Consider the following 16,678-nt stretch of genomic DNA (forward strand, 5'->3'; position numbering starts at 1 on the left):
ATGAAAAAGATCCTTGCATCCCCGACAAAATCCCGGAGGATTGTTGGAAGAAGAAAAGAAGAAAAGGAAGCTGAGTCCCAGGACGCTCATCCAAACCATCGGGACGCCCGTCCAGCAGCTTCCCAGGACGCTCGTCCAAGTCACCCAGCCGCTCGTTCAGCAGCTCCCCAATCCGCCCGTCCCGACCCTTGGACGCTCGGATTGTACTCCAGAGGGGCACGTCCTCTTCTTCCTTGCATTGAAGATGCGCATATTTTTGGAAGACTAGCTAAAAGGAGACCCGCATCTTTTCTTGAGAGGAGCGATTTCTCAAGGACTTAATCGTCATTTAAGCCCTTAGTAACCCTAATTTGTGCACCTAATCCCCACTATAAATACCCCATTAGTCTAATTAGATTATCATGTTCTTGTTATCAATCTTTAGTGTAGTTTATATTATTCTAATCTCTCTTTAATCTTGTAATCAACTTCTAATCAAATATTAATACAAATCTCATTTCCTTAATTTCTCTTTTGTTCATCCTTTATTTTGGGTAATTGAAGATTATTTGGGTTTATTGGGAGATTGATATCCTCCATCAATCATCAAGTACTTCTTTTATTCTTTGCATTATTATTTTGGAATCATCATTAGGTATAACTCTCTTAATCCCTTTTTAATTATTGTTAATCATCTTCATTTATTCATCATGTTTTGCTTTGTTAATATGATTGACAACCTTGTTGACATGTTAAACTTGATAATGAGTGAGTAGTTTCCTTAACTAGGGTTAATGGGTAATTAGGAGAAACCAACATGGGGGATGATTCATGCTTAATTTAATATGTTTTCATAATTTATTTGCTTACTTGTTGTGATCTCAACTTATGCACATGTTATGTTTGATGAAATGCGAGCCTATGAATCCTTGCATTTTTTACCCATCACCTACCTTTTCAATGAGACTTGTAAGACATAAACCAACTCGAGTCTCATTAGACCATGCATATAGTTGAGTAGGGAGGACTAAGTCAACTTGTAGGTGTTGTACAATCTAATCGATTCGGCTCCGGGACCCAAACCTTCCTAGGATTGTAAGATATAAACCAACTCGATCCTATCACAACATTAATTGCTTGCTTATAATTTGAGAATATGTTTGTATGATCAATTACCATGAATCCCCTATGAACCCATGCCACCCTAGTGCTTTTAATCAATTGTTTACATCTCATTTTAGTCATCTTGCTTGTTTACTTTAATTGTTATTTAGTTTAGTGATCTTCTTATCTCAACCCAAATTGTGACACCCCTACACACCACTACTTGCAATCGAAAATCCTACATCAATACCCGTCCCTTGGGATTCGACCTTTACTTGCCTCTTTACTAATAGTAGAGTTGTTTGTGAAGTTATAAATATTGTTTTGGTCTAGGTGCTCCTAACGACAAGTAACCGAAATCTAAGCTCAAAGCGACCCGACCAAAAATGGCGTCGTTGCCGGGGACGGTGTTAACTTGATTTGATTTTCTTTTATTGTTATTAGTTGTGTCTTTCTTTGCCTTGGGGAAGTAAAACTCCTCAATGTTTGTTCTAATTGTTTTCAAGTTGTTTGATATTTTGCATGTCTAGAAGATCACAAGGTAACTTGTTACCCATTGATCACGAAATTGAAAGGACTTTGACAACCAATAGAAGACTTGCTAGAAATACATTGAGAGGTATTGGTGAGGTTGTAGATATTCAACCAAACACTATTGAGTTCATCAACCCTTTTGCAAGAGAAGGTGAGAAGAACCCAACACAAAATCAATCACACAATCAACCCACAATGCCTAAATTTTCATCACATTCCGTACCAACCGAGGAGAACCTACCCAATAGTACTCCCACACCACAACACTTAACCGGAAATTTCATTGCAAAATCCGCATTTTATCCAATTAGTCGAAAGAAGCCAATTTGGGGGGATGCCTAGTGAAGACCTCATTCCCACATGGAAACTTTATGTGACTATTGTGATACAATTTCACAAATCGGAGTGACTTAAGACCAAATTCAATGGGTCTTATTTCCTTTTTCTCTAATTGGCACCGCAAAACAATGGTTGAAAAGCCTTGATAAGGCTACTCTTGGAATTGACTCTTGGAAGAAGTTGGCTCTAGCTTTCTACAAAAAATTCTACCCTCCGAAAAAGACTAACATGCTAAGAGCTCAAATCACGGGTTTTAAGCAAAGGGATGAAGAATCTTTGTATGAAGCTTGGGAGCGATTTAAAGGAATTTGTCGCTCATGTCCTCATCATGGACTTAGCGAGTGGTTCTTGGTACAAAATTTTGGAATGGTCTTTATGTAGACTCAAGAAACATTCCTAACATGGGATCAAATGGTAGGTTCACCGAAGTTGACGGTAATCAAACTTGGAACAAGATTGAGGAAATGGCGGTCCATAATTCACAATATAGTAGACCTCTCAAGGCTACTAGAGGAGGAAAGCATGAAGTGGACTCTATTACTCAATTGGGTGCTCAACTTAGTGCTCATATTGATACCATCAACTTGAAATTCGAGAAGGCTATGTCTAAGCTTGAAGAAGCCTCAAAATCACCAAAGCATCATGTTAATGCCATGGTGGCATCTTCATCAATCCCAAGTGGGATATGTCAGAATTGTGGAACTTTGGGACATGACCAAAGTGAATGTAGGGGAACAAATGAGCAAGTGAATGATTTTCAAGCATACAAAAGTGGTACCCCTTATTCCAACTATTACAATGAAAACACCAAATTCCACCCAAATCTCTCATACAGAAGCCAAAATGTTCAAAACCCTCAACCAACATACACCCCACCTCTCATGAGAAACCAAAATCAAAGACCCTTTTTCAACCAAAACCAAGGTTATCAAAATCAAACTCCATACAATTAACAAAATGACCAAGGTTTTGATGTTCAAAAAGCGGTCCTCCAAATGCAAAAGAATCAACAAGAATTTTTCACTCAAATGCAAAAAGATAGCCAAGCAAAAGACATCACCATCAACAACATCCTAGCCCACACAAAAATGTTGGAAACCCAATTGACCCAACTAGCATCTTTAAACTCTCAAAGACAAAAGGGGCAATTACCACCTCAAATTAATCCCCCAAGACATGAAACAGTTAGTGCCATTCACTTGAGGTTTGGTACGAGATATGAAGGACCGAAGAAGCAAATTGAGGATGAAGTTGTGGAAGCTAGTGACAAGGAAAGAGTTGTGCAAAACTCTAGGGAAAAAGAACCCACCATTCAAGAAGTTTCAAAGAAAAGTGAAGAAAAGGCCAAAGAGAAGGAACCCATTGTGATTAGACTTCCATTCCCAAGTCGTCAAGCTAAGCCTAAGTTTGATGACCAACTTGGAAAATTCATGGAAATTGTGAATAATTTAGAAGTCTCGATTCCTTTCACGGAATTGATCAATCACGTTCCGGCCTATGCAAAGTACATGAAGGACATCCTTATGAAGAAGAAATCAATACTGGAAGCTTGAGACTATTGCCTTCACTAAGGTTAGTAGTGTCATCCTTCAAGGGAGTTCACCTCCGAAACTCAATGATTCGGGAAGCTTCTCCATTCCATGTACTATTGGTGACACTACAATCAACAAGACTTTATGTGACCTTGGAGCAAGTGTTAGTGTCATGCCATATTCGGTTAGCAAAAGGCTAGGAATGGGAGAACTCAAATGTACCAACATCACGCTTTAAATGGCGGATAGATCAACAAAGACACCTTTAGGGGTATGGGAAGATGTTCCCGTGAGAATTGGAAAATTCTTCATCCCGGTGGATTTTGTTATTGTTGACATGGAAGAAGACTCCAACATTCTTATTATCTTAGGAAGACCTTTCTTGCACACCGCGGGAGCGGTGATCGATGTAAAGCATGGAGAACTCACCCTTGAAGTGGGAGATGAAACCATCACTTTCAATCTTGACAAGACCATGAGAGCTCCCCGATTGCATGAGTCGTGCTTTATGGTTGATCACTATAGCCGGAAGGATGATAGGAAGAAGTTGGAATTGAAAAAGAAAGTGGATGATGCTCCATCAAAAGAACAAGGAAATAGCAACAATGAGAGCTTGAAAAGCTCATTCATGACAAGTGAAGAAGATGGCCTCATTGGCAAAGACAAGAAAGAAGGAGAGTTGTCTCTATCAACTCAAGATATTTTTAATGATCAAGTAGATGAAGTTTGTGGTCTTTGGGATGATGAGTTCAAAGGGATATTTAATCCCTATATTGGTAATGCTATGAACCAAGACCATCACGGAGAACAACAAGTGCAAAAATCTATAGAGGACCTTTATCATGATAATGAGCAAGCTTTCGACTACTTCTTCAAGGTGTTGAGTAACATTAACAACACCTTGAACATGCCCCCTTGACATCTCACATTGGATGAGAGTTTGGTGGAGTCCTCTCTAAACCACCGTTTGTAAATATTATAACTCCCTAACTTGTATTTCAATTATTACCTTGCATTTTTGTCATTTTTCAGTTTGTATTTTTGTGCCTTGATCAAGATATTCATCATTGATGTGTAGTGATTTACCTTAGTGTGGTGATAGCAATTACCTAGGCTATTCATGCCTTTGTAGTGCCCCTACAATGAAGAACACGAGAATTGAAGAATGAAAATGACACGGGTTATGATGTACCCACGGATAGACCTGAATCCGTGTGGTCAAGGAGGAATCCGAGCGGCCAAACGGATAATCCGCTCATCCTGAAGAACCCGAGCGTCCAAAGTCACCAGACACTCGTCTGGTAGAGCTGCAGAATACAAAAAAATTGGTCTGTAAAAGAATCCGAGCGTCTCAGCTGAGAATCCACTCGTCTTGTTTTGGACGGTCGTCCTTCACAAAAGACACTCGTCTTTTTAATGGCAAAAATCTGGGATTTTCTCTGTAAAGGAATCCGAGCGTCCACCCATAAAGACGCTCGTCCCTACCAAGGAATCCGCTCGTCTTAGAAGCAAGACGCTCGTCCTGTGGCGTCTTTTCCTGAGCCAAACATTGAAGAATCCGCCCGTCCCGATGCCTGGTCCGCTCGTCCTCTGCTGCACTTTCAAATATAACGGTTGTTTTAAACCCCTTTCTCCCATTCATTCTCATTTCTTCAACATACAAACACTACCCACTACCCAAAAACCCCCAAAACCCTCATCCTCTCTATCAACAAAATCAAATTTCCTCAACCAAATTCAACCAAATCAAATCCAAACTTCCTCACAACAAAAATTAATCACTCCTTTTGCAACAACAAGTGATTCAAACACCAAAATCTTCAACCTTTGAGTCGATTTTTAGGATACAAAGCAACATTCATCCTAAATCGATTTTTGTATAACTAAAAATTAAAGATTTCAAACTCTCATTGGTGTAATCAAGCAAAGGAGAATAGCAAGAACTAAAGGAGGTAACAAGTCACCCCGGAAGAAGACACTTTCCAAAAGGCAACTAGCTATTCAAGCAAAATAATTGTCAATGGCTTTGGTAGTCCATGAGGCAAGGTTGGAGGTTCAACAACAAGGTCCCCCCTATGGAAGCTACAACATCAAAAACTCCGGTCATTGAAACATTATCCAATTATCCGGAGGTAACTTTCACTTCCGACTCTCATAGGGAGAAATTCATTCTCTTATCTAAGAAAACCATCATGCCTACTAAGTTTATTTGTGAAGATGCATTGTCAAAATTGGGTGTTCTTGAACAAACCAAAACCTTCTTTGAGTCTATGGGATTGGGTAAATTGTTTACAATTAAATAATTGACATACCCCTCCCTCACCTTGGAATTTTTAAGTTCTTTGAAAGTCACAAGGGTGGAGACTCGAACCAACATCGAGTTTCGTCTTAAAAATGTTGATAGACGCATAACTTATGGCGAATTGGGTAAGATATTAGGCCTTAGTGATAATCCGAAATATAAAAAGACTCCTATCAAGTATGACCCCGCTCCTCTTTGGATGGCAATTTCCGAAAAGAAATTCGTGCGCTTTCATGATTGTCGTGCTCTCTTAGTCCACCATCCGGACATTAGAGTATGACATAAGGTCATTGGGAATACTTTGATAGCTAGAAATGGCACAAATCATCTTACCAAACACGATTGTATTCTTCTTGAGTCGGCCTTGAACATTGGGAGGGAATTTACCAAGCCATACAATGCTCTAAGACTTTTGGTTGAACGATGGCTTAATGTCGATTGTGGCAAAGAAGGCGCCGCCTTTATTGTCAATGGAGGATTAGTTACCCATTTGGCTAGGCATTTTAACCGACATTTCAACAAAAACAACACATATGTGCCGGTTAAAAGAGGCCATCATGTTGATATGGACACCATAATTCACAAGTTCAAGTGGGTCAAGCACGACACTCTTGACGACAAATATGGGTGGTTAACCAATGAAGCTAGATCCTTCACCTTGCCTTCCAAAATTTGCCGATTGATTGTTCACCGACCGAACTACCTTCTCCCACTCTCCGAAGAGACCGAGTATATCATTCAACAACAAAGGGGCGAAATTGCCGAGCCCTCCTCCTCCTCCATTATCACCCCACCTTACCCATTTGAATACCAAGAGTTCAAACCCAAGGATGTCGAAGTGGGAAATCATTAATTAACACTACTCATGAGGGAAATGCACAAGCAAGCTTACAATGAAAGAGTGGATGCTTACAAGGCCCAATATCCGCCCCTCCTACATCTAGCTAGGCAAGGACTTCTTGATCCGTCTTGTCCTTTGCCTAGTTGGGCGGATAGGGAAGTATTCTTTCCTAGCATTGCTAGTGGTGGTAGACCGGGTGGAGAGGAGATGATTGTTGAAGAGGATGGTGACCAAGAAGAGGTTCAAGAAGAAGAGGTTCAAGAAGAAGCAGCTCAAGAAGAGGAAGAGGAAAGTGAGGAAGAACAAGCAAGTGAAAGTGAGAGTGGACATGATTCCACATCTCTTAAGGCATCATCAAGAGATGATGATGATGATGATGATACAATGGGTGAGGATTAGCAAACTTTGGAGGCTCCGACATTCTTACCCCTCCCTTATGGTTTGTCTACTTCTCTTGTTTTTATTTTATCTTGATCAATTATTTTGTGGAGTCCTAGCAACATTAGAGGACTAACACCTTGGCTTCATTAAGGTGTTCTTTATCTTTGTTCCCAACTTGTAAAATCCAACATGACAATCTTTATTTTCATGCACTGCATTCCATGTGCATAAACTCCCTGAAATTCATGACGTTAGAAATAATGTCTATTTTGGTTTGGGGAAGTCCATGCATATGCATCAGGAGCTAATTTAAATTATGCTCTCCGCCATAACAAAAACACATGCATCATGTAGTGTAGCTTAGTATAGCTTGCATTTAGTTTAGAAATCATGCATACTCATTGCATAATTTCCTATCGTATTGGCCATTGAGGACAATGCCCATACTAGTGTGGGGATGGAAAATTCTAACTTGACTTTTATTCAAAATCCAAAAAAAAAAAGAAAATCAAAAATTTCAAAAAATCCAAAAAAATTGAAAAATTGAAAATCCAAAAACATGTTCATTCCCTTTTAGTATAGATTTGTATATATTGTTTTGTATATATTGTGTTTGTTCATCCTTATTCACATTGATTTACTACGCCACATCCGAGACATGAGGATATTGAAGACCGCATGGTATGATCTTTCCAATCTCCTTTTAACTCTTTATGTTAATGACTATGTGGCTTTATTTTGATTGATGCGGTATAAACAATGTGAATTTAGGACTTGCATTTAAATTATTTGGCATATTAGTTGGTAGAAGCATATGCATTAGGATGTATATATGTTAGTTGCATCATGGCATATAGTTGCATTTAGGAAAAGTTTTGGTGAAACCGTCTATTTGGGAAGCTTGACAAGTGTATTTAGGCCCTAGTAGATGCTTTTTCTTCTTAAGACTTTGCTTGTTAGAATACTTGTAAAACACCCTAGGAAGTGTCATGCTAGTATCCTTTGACCCATGGATTAAGGCCTAGTCAAGAGTACCTTGTGGTGTGATAACTCCTTGGCTACCGTTTATTCCAAGGTGACTCTTGAAACCATGAAGCCGTCATTCATCCATGTTCTACCACAATTTTGTCAACAAAAGGGTATGGGCACAAAAATTGTTCAAATTGAGTTCAAAAAATGAAATGAAAAGTCAAAAAGTTTGCAAATTGCATCAAAAGAAAAGAGGAGTAACAAAAATAAAAACTTCTATGCTTCAAATATAAGGCACCCTCGTTACTAATTGGGGTGACTTTGAAAATGTTCAAAAGAAAATGCAAAAGTTGAAAAATTGTCAAGTGTTGAGAATGCCAAAAATCAAAAGAAATGGCAAAAAGAAAATGTTCTCAAATGTCAAATGCCACAAGAAATTGGGGGGGGGGGGGGGGGGGGGGGGGGGGGGGGACAACAACAAAAGAAAACTCCCAAATGAAACTCAATTACTATCAATGAACAAAAGCAAACTCCCAAATGAAACTCAATTACTATCAATCCCTTTATCCATCGTATCCATTTTTGTGCATGGTAGAGAGGGGACGACCCTTCTTCTTGTCTAGGCAAGAAGGGGAATTCCGCGATCCTCCATTGTTTCTAACACCATAGGGAGTCTATTATTGACGAAAGCATTTAGCGATTGAGGACAAAGGTACCCTAGCTTGACACAACTTGGAGGTGATTTATTGGTATCCTTCTAGGCTTAGTAGTTTGAAGAAACCATATCTATGAAGGAGTGTGTACCCTTGAATTGCTTCCCCTTTAGATAATTTCCGCCACTTAGATGAGGAAAGTGGCTATTCTTTTGTAGATGCATCCATTACTCGATTTTATGTGCTTTAATGCTTGGATGTATCGCCATTTTGGCAAGCCCCACCTTGCCTTGCAAGAAGGCATCCGACCTCATGGTTGTCTTGTTGTGAGTTGAAGGGCGGAGTGAGACCCGCTAATTGTCTCATATCGGCTATATTAGTAGGATAGTTTAAATAAGGGTCCTAGTTTTGTCACCTCTTTACTCGGGCCGAGCAAAGGTTCGGTTTGGGGATATTTGATGTGATCAATATTTGAGCATATTTAGTCCCCGAATTAGCCTCGTTCCTATGCTTTTTAGTGCATATCTAGGTCATTTACTATCTTTAGTCCTTTGTTTTGCATATTCTTTGAGGTTTTGTTTACTTGGTAGGAGAGGAGTGCAAACCTTGCATTTTCATGGCAAAATAGAGCTAAATTGATCGAATCTAATGACCAAGCATCAAAGAGAAGACAAGACTAGAAGGCCTTTGTACATAATGTAGTAGATGGACAATGATGAAAAAGATCCTTGCATCCCTGACAAAATCCCGGAGGATTGTTGAAAGAAGAAAAGAAGAAAAGGAAGCTGAGTCCCAGGACGCTCGTCCAAACCATCGGGACGCCCGTCCAGCAGCTTCCCAGGACGCTCGTCCAAGCCACCCAGCCGCTCGTCCAGCAGCTCCCCAATCCGCCCGTCCCGACCCTTGGACGCTCGGATTGTACTCCAGAGGGGCACGTCCTCTTCTTCCTTCCATCGAAGATGTGCATATTTTTGGAAGACTAGCTAAAAGGAGACCCGCATATTTTCTTGAGAAGAGCGATTCCTCAAGGACTTAATCGTCATTTAAGCCCTTAGTAACCCTAATTTGTGCACCTAATCCCCACTAAAAATACCCCATTAGTCTAATTAGATTATCATGTTCTTCTTATCAATCTTTAGTGTAGTTTATATTATTATAATCTCTCTTTAATCTTATAATCAACTTTGGTCGGACTCACTTGGGAGGTTTAGTTTTCGGTGCTTGTCGTTAAGATCACCTAGACCAAAACACAATTTATAACTTCACAAACAACTCTACAATTAGTAAAGAGGCAAGTAAAGGTCGGATCCCAAGGGACGGGAATTGAGATGAAATTTTCAATTGCAACTAGCGGTGTCTAGGGGTGTCACAATTTGGGGTTGAAGTAGAAGATCACTAAACTAAATAGTAATGAAAATAAACAAGCAAGATGATTAAAAAGTTATGTAAACAATTGATAAAAGGCACTAGGGTGTCATGGGGTCATAGGGATTCATGGGAATTGATCATACAAACATATTCTCAAATTATAAGCAAGCAATTATTGTTGTGATGGATCGAGTTGGTTTATATCTTACAATCCTAGGAAAGTTTGGGTCCCGGAGCCGAATCGATTAGATTGTACAACACCTACAAGTCGACTTAATCTTCCTACTCAACTATATGCATGGTCTAATGAGACTCGAGTTGGTTTATGTCTTACAAGTCTCATTGAAAAGATAGGTGATGGGTAAAAAATGCAAGGATTTATAGGCTCGCATTTCATCAAACATAACATGTGCATAAGTTGAGATCACAACAAGCAGGCAAATAAACTATGAAAACATATTAATTTAAGCATGAATCATCCCCCATGTTGGTTTCCCCTAATTACCCATTAACACTAGCTAAGGAAACTACTCACTCATTATCATGTTGAACATGCTAGCAAGGTTATCAATCATACTAACAAAGTAAAACATGATGAATAAATGAAGATAATTAACAATAATTAAAAAGGGATTAAGAGAATTATACCTAATAATGATTCCAATAATAAAACAAAGAATAATAGAAGATCTTGATGATTGATTGGAAGGTTGTCAATCTCCCAATAATAACCCAAATAATATTCAATTACCCAAAATAAAAGATGAACAAAAGAGAGATTAAGGAACTGAGATTTGTATTAAAACTTGATTAAGTGTTGATTACAAGATTAAAGAGAGATTTGATTGATATAAACTACACTAGAGATTGCTAAGAAGAACATGATAATCTAATTAGCCTATTAGGGTATTTATAGGGCGGATTAGGTACATAAATTAGGGCTTACTAAGGGCTTAAATGACGATTAAGTCCTTGCGAAATCGCCGGTCTCGAGGGAGACTCCGGTCTCCTTTTTGCCGGTCTTTGAAAAATATGCGCATCCTTCATAAAACATGTGGAAGACGAAATAGCTGTCACACAATCCGAGCGTCCAGAGCACGGGACGGGCGGATTGTCTTCTTGTTGGACGAGCGGATTCGAGGGGTGGACGGGCGGATTGTGGTGGTTCTGGACGAGCGTCTAGCAGAGGAAGACGCTCGGATTGCTCCTCTTGGACGGGCGGATTGTGGGCAATTCGCTCGGATTCTCTTACAGCTTCTTCCTTTCTTCTTTTCTTCCTTTCTCTTCATAAAATCCTTGAGGATTTCCTCGGGGATGCAAGGATTTTTTCTCATCATTGCCCATCTACTATAGTATGTACAAAGGCCTTCTAGTCTTGTCTTCTCTTTGATGCTTGGTCATTGAATTCAACCAATTTAGCTTCATTTTGCCATGAAAATGCAGGGTTTGCACTCCTTTCCTACCAAGGGATGAAAACCTCAAAGAATATGCAAAACAAAGGACTAAAGACAATAAATGACCCAAATATGCACTAAAAAGCATGGGAACAAGGCTAATTCGGGGGCTAAATATGCTCAAATTATGGTCACATCAAATATCCTCAAACCGAACCTTTGCTCGTCCCGAGTAAAGAGGTTACAAAGACAAGGACCATTATTTAAACTAACCTAATAGCATAGCCAATATGAGACAATTAGCGGGTCTCACTCCGCCCCTTCAACTCACAACAAGACAACCATGAGGTAGGATGCCTTCTTGCAAGGCAAGGTGGGTCTTGCCAAAATGGCGACACATCCAATCATTAAAGCACATAAAATCAAGTAATGGATGCATCTACAAAAGAATAGCCACTTTTCTCATCTAAGTGGCGGAAATTATCTACAAGGGAAGCAATTCAAGGATACACACTCCTTCATAGATGCAATTTCTTCAAACTACTAAGCCTAGAAGGATACCAATAAATCACCTCCAAGTTGTGTCAAGCTAGGGTACCTTTGTCCTCAATCGTTAAATGCTTTTGTCAAGAATAGACTCACTATGGTGTTAGAAACACTGGAGGATCGCGGAATTCCCCCTCTTGCCTAGACAAGAAGAAGGGTCGTCCCCTCTCTACCATGCACAAAAATGGATACGATGAATAAAGGGATCGATAGATATTTGAGTTTCATTTTGGGAGTTTGCTTTTGTTGTTGTTTTCCCCCCAATTTCTTGTGGCATTTGACATTTGAGAACGCTTCTTTTTTGCCATTTCTTTTAATTTTTGGCATTTCAATACTTGACAACTTTCAACTTTTGTTTGCATTTCTTTTTGAACATTGTCAAATTCACCCCATATGTAGTGAGGGTGCCTTATATTTGAAGCTTTAGGAGTCTATTTTTGCTCCTCTTTTCTTTTGATGCATTTTGCAAACTTTCCATCACTTTTCATTTCATTGAACTCAAATCAATTTCTTTTTGTGCCCATTCCCTTTGATGACAAAAATGTGGTAAAACATGGATGATGGATGCGTGGTTTCAAGGGTCACCTTGGAATAAACGGTAGCCAAGGAGTTATCACACCACAAGGTACTCTTGACTAGGCCTTAATCCATGGGTCAAAGGATACTAGCATGACACATCCTAGGGTGTTTTACAAGTATTCTAACAAGCAAAGTCTTAAGAAGAAAAAGCATCTACTAGGGCCTATATACACTTGTCAAGCTTCCCAAGTAGACGGTTTCGCAAAATTTTTCTAACATGCAAACTACATGCCATGATGCAACTAACATATATACATCCTAATGCATATGATTCTACCAACTAGTATGCCATATAATCTAAATGCAAGTCCTAAATTCACATTTTTTTACCGCATCAATCAAAATAAAGCCACATAGTCATTAACATAAAGAGGAAAAAGGAGATTGGAAAGATCATACCATGCGGTCTTCAATATCCTCATGTCTCGGATGTGGCGTAGTCGATCAATGTGAACAAGGATAGAACAAACACAATATATACAACAATATATACAAGTCTACACTACAAAGGAAATGAACATGTTTTTGGTTTTTGAAATTTTTCAATTTCTTTTATTTTTCGAAATTTTTTGATTTTTTTTTATTTTTGAATAAAAGTTAAGTTAGAATTTCCCATCCCCACACTAATATGGGCATTGCTCTCAATGGCCAATATGATAGGAAATTATGCAAGTATGATGCATGAATTCTATACTAAATGCAAGCTATACTAAGCTATACTACATGATGCATGGGTTTTTGTTTATGACGGAGAGCGTAATTTAGATTACCTCTCGTTGCGTATGCATGTACTTCCCCAAACCAAAATAGACATTATTTCTAATGTCTTAAATTATGGGGTAGTTCATGCACACAATAAAAGAACACCTCAATGAGGCCGAGGTGTTAGTCCTCATGTTGCTAGGACTCTCCAACCAAAGACAAAGTCAAATATTATACAAGTTAACAAAACATTAAATTCTTTCATGAAAATTGAAAATAAAGAGAGGAGATGAGGAAACTTCACTTAAGCTTGAGATGGGTGCCTCATGCCCGCTCCATCTAGCTATGAAGAGATCTTCTAGAGATCGCCATCATCTCCCTCTAGATCACTATCCCATATTTCCTTGGATGCATCACTTGTATTAGGGTCCATGAACTCATCCTCTTCGCTACCAAGCTCCACCGTGTCCCCACCGCAAGATTTGTCGCTCCCTTCATCTTGTCGCCCATTTGCCCCTTCATTTGCTCTCTCCGAATTGGGGAAGAGTATATCTAATTGTGCCCAAGAGGGAAAGGCTCCCTCCTCACTAATCTTCCCCCTTTGGATCATACCATGGTATTGAGGGTAAAGTGCATAATAATTGTCCACGGTAGCTTCATATTGTCGGAAGTGCAAATCTTGAAGAATTCCCGTTACAAAGTCATCACGGGGGAGGATAAAAGGATTAGGGTGGTTGTACGGTTGATATGGGAAAGGATAGGGAGGTACTTTGATTTTCTCATCTTGAGGTTGTTGCTCTTGTTGTTGTTGGGGATTTGGAGGTGGTGGTGCTTGCCTTGCTTGGGTTGGGTTTGTAGGGATGAGGTAGGATGGGATTGGTAATAAAGGTCCCCTTCTTGGTGAGATTCTTGGTAGTCCGGTCATTGGTAGGTAGATTGGATGACTCTATTTTGTTATCCACTTGATCCTTTTATCAACCCCCTCAAGGGTTATCCAATTATGATGTACAAGAAGAAGGTCTTCATTTATCCTTGTATTCCCGGAAAGAGGAGTGTAATCATTATTCTCATTAAATTTTGGATTGAAATGCTTTGAAATCTTTATAATGAGCCCTCCATTAACAATGTGTTTCATCCCATCATCATCACAGTTTCTGAACTTAGCTCACTTCTCGAGTAGCACAAGAGGCGTATTAAAGTGGTACCCACCCCTTCCTTGGATATCGAGGTAATATTCCATGAACACAAGATCAAGTTCGTTCACTATTGCCGGGTCTCGGCGAGCAAGGAGGGTGCCGGAAAGGAACCGGTAAGTGAGTCTCAAATAGGATTTTGAATGTGGAAGGCTAGACACTCCTTGATGTACATGAAATCTCGGCCGGTTATGGCCCTCCATAGGGGTGCAACACTATATCTTTTCGGTTTTGATGTCCGGGTAGGCGAGACATCGAGACCAAGCACATTAGAAAATTCCACTAGAGTCATCATTCTTGAAACACTCTCCAACCTAAATTCTATGCATATCGTTCTATTCAAGGTTGTGATTTTCAAGAAGCTTAAAAATTCAAGAACAAGGGATTGGTAAGTTTGCTCGTGCATGTGGAATAGGGTAGAGAGACCAAACAACTAAAAAAGGGCTTCCATTTGATGGTAAATCCCAAGCTTCCTTAAAGTTCTATGACATAAAAACTTAGTAGGGAGAATGTTCTTACGAAGAAGCCGGTGAAAAACGAGCCTTTGCACATCATTGACGAATTCAACATTTGAGAAGTCATCAAGCCTTGTAAGATCCACAATTTCTTCATGCTCCCTCTTTAGAGTGTTGATGTGGGAGGTAGAAGAGCTTCCTCTTACTCTTGGTCTTCTTCTATCCCTAAAGGAAGATCCCTTTGGTCCCATTCTTTGATTGTTGAGTTGGAATTTTTGATTTGTTAAAGTATGAAGATGCTCTTTGTGGATTGAATGTTGCCTTTGAAACCCTAGAAATTGGGGCTTTTTGATTTTGTGGAATAAAGGAGTGTTTGGGATATGCTTTGGAGTCATAAGGAGGTGGGTTTTTATAATACAAGTGGAAGGAAGGGTGATGTGTCACAAATTGTGTGGTGGGGAGAAATAAAATTGGGAAAATCGGGAGTGAAGACCGCAGAAAGACGAGCGGACTCGGGACGCTCGGATTCTGTCATTCTGGGATGAGCGGATTCCAGGGAAGACGCTCGGATTCTCTTACAGCTAATTTTTGCAAAAATTTGACGCAGCCAAGACGAGCGGATCGAGCACAAGACGAGCGTCTTTTCTGAAACAAGACGAGCGTCTTTTCCCAAAGACGAGCGGATTCTGTTACAGGGACTTTTCATGAAATTTTGCAGCAAGAAGACGAGCGGATCGTCTTCAGACATTCGGATTCCAGCAGGACGAGCGGAATCTCAAAAATATGGACGTCTTTTTACAAACCGAGCGGATTCTGTCTTTTAGACGCTCGGACTCCTAGCTGCGGATTTCCCTTGATTTCCTTGACTCCGATAAAAGCTTCCCCACACTTGAAAATTAGTTCCTTCCTTCATCAAAAATCATTAGTGACCCTCCCTCACTTACTCTCATGGAAAGAATTTATGTTTGTGTTAAAAGGAATGCAACAAAATTATAAATACAAGTTAGAGGGGTTAGTATATTTACAAGTGGTGGTTTAGGGAGGACTCCACCAAACTCTCCCCTTGATGATTCCTTCAAGGATGAGGAGGCCCGAGGTAGGTGACCTCAACCTCTCCAATAAATGCTCCCTCATAATATGGCTTCAATCTTTGACCATTGACCTTGAATTTGCTTCCATCTTCCGCCTTGATTTCAAAATCCCCATACTTCCCAACCTCGGTGATCACATAGGGACCCATCCATCTAGAGTTCAACTTCCCGGGAAAGAGTCGATATCGGGAATTGAATAGAAGGACCTTATCCCCTTTGTGCAAGGCTTTTTGCTTGATCCTCTTGTCATGGAGCAATCTTGTCCTTTCCTTGTAGATCTTGGCATTCTCATAAGATTGTAGTCGGAATTCCTCCAACTCTTGAATTTGAATCATCCTCTTTTGACCACTGAATTTGAGATCAAGGTTAAGGGCTCGGATTGCCCAAAAAGCTTTGTACTCTAATTCGATTGGCAAGTGGCATGCTTTTCCATAAACAAGTTTGTAAGGAGAGGCTCCTATGGGAGTCTTATAGGCCGTCCTATAAGCCCAAAGAGCGTCAACAAGCTTTGTACTCCAATCCTTTCGGGTCTTGTTCCCCACTTTCTCAAGAATTTGCTTGATCTCTCTATTCGAAACTTCAACTTGACCGCTTGTTTGAGGATGATATCCCAAGCCGGTTCTATGTTGAACACCATACTTGGTCAAAAGGGATGCGAGTTTCTTTTCATGAAAATGCGTTCCTCCATCACTTATGATTGCTCTAGGGACTCCGAA

The 16,678-nt window shown here is 39.8% G+C and overlaps 1 non-coding gene across 1 annotated transcript; it reads right to left on the bottom strand.

Moving 5' to 3' along the window:
- Positions 1 to 2,184: 2,184 nt before the first annotated feature.
- Positions 2,185 to 2,291, bottom strand: LOC141617771 (small nucleolar RNA R71). The gene has a single exon (XR_012531205.1). It is a non-coding gene; the product is annotated as a small nucleolar RNA R71 (small nucleolar RNA).
- Positions 2,292 to 16,678: the final 14,387 nt, after the last annotated feature.

The sequence above is a fragment of the Silene latifolia genome, chromosome 1, assembly GCF_048544455.1.
Source record: "Silene latifolia isolate original U9 population chromosome 1, ASM4854445v1, whole genome shotgun sequence".
Classification (NCBI taxonomy): domain Eukaryota; kingdom Viridiplantae; phylum Streptophyta; class Magnoliopsida; order Caryophyllales; family Caryophyllaceae; genus Silene; species Silene latifolia.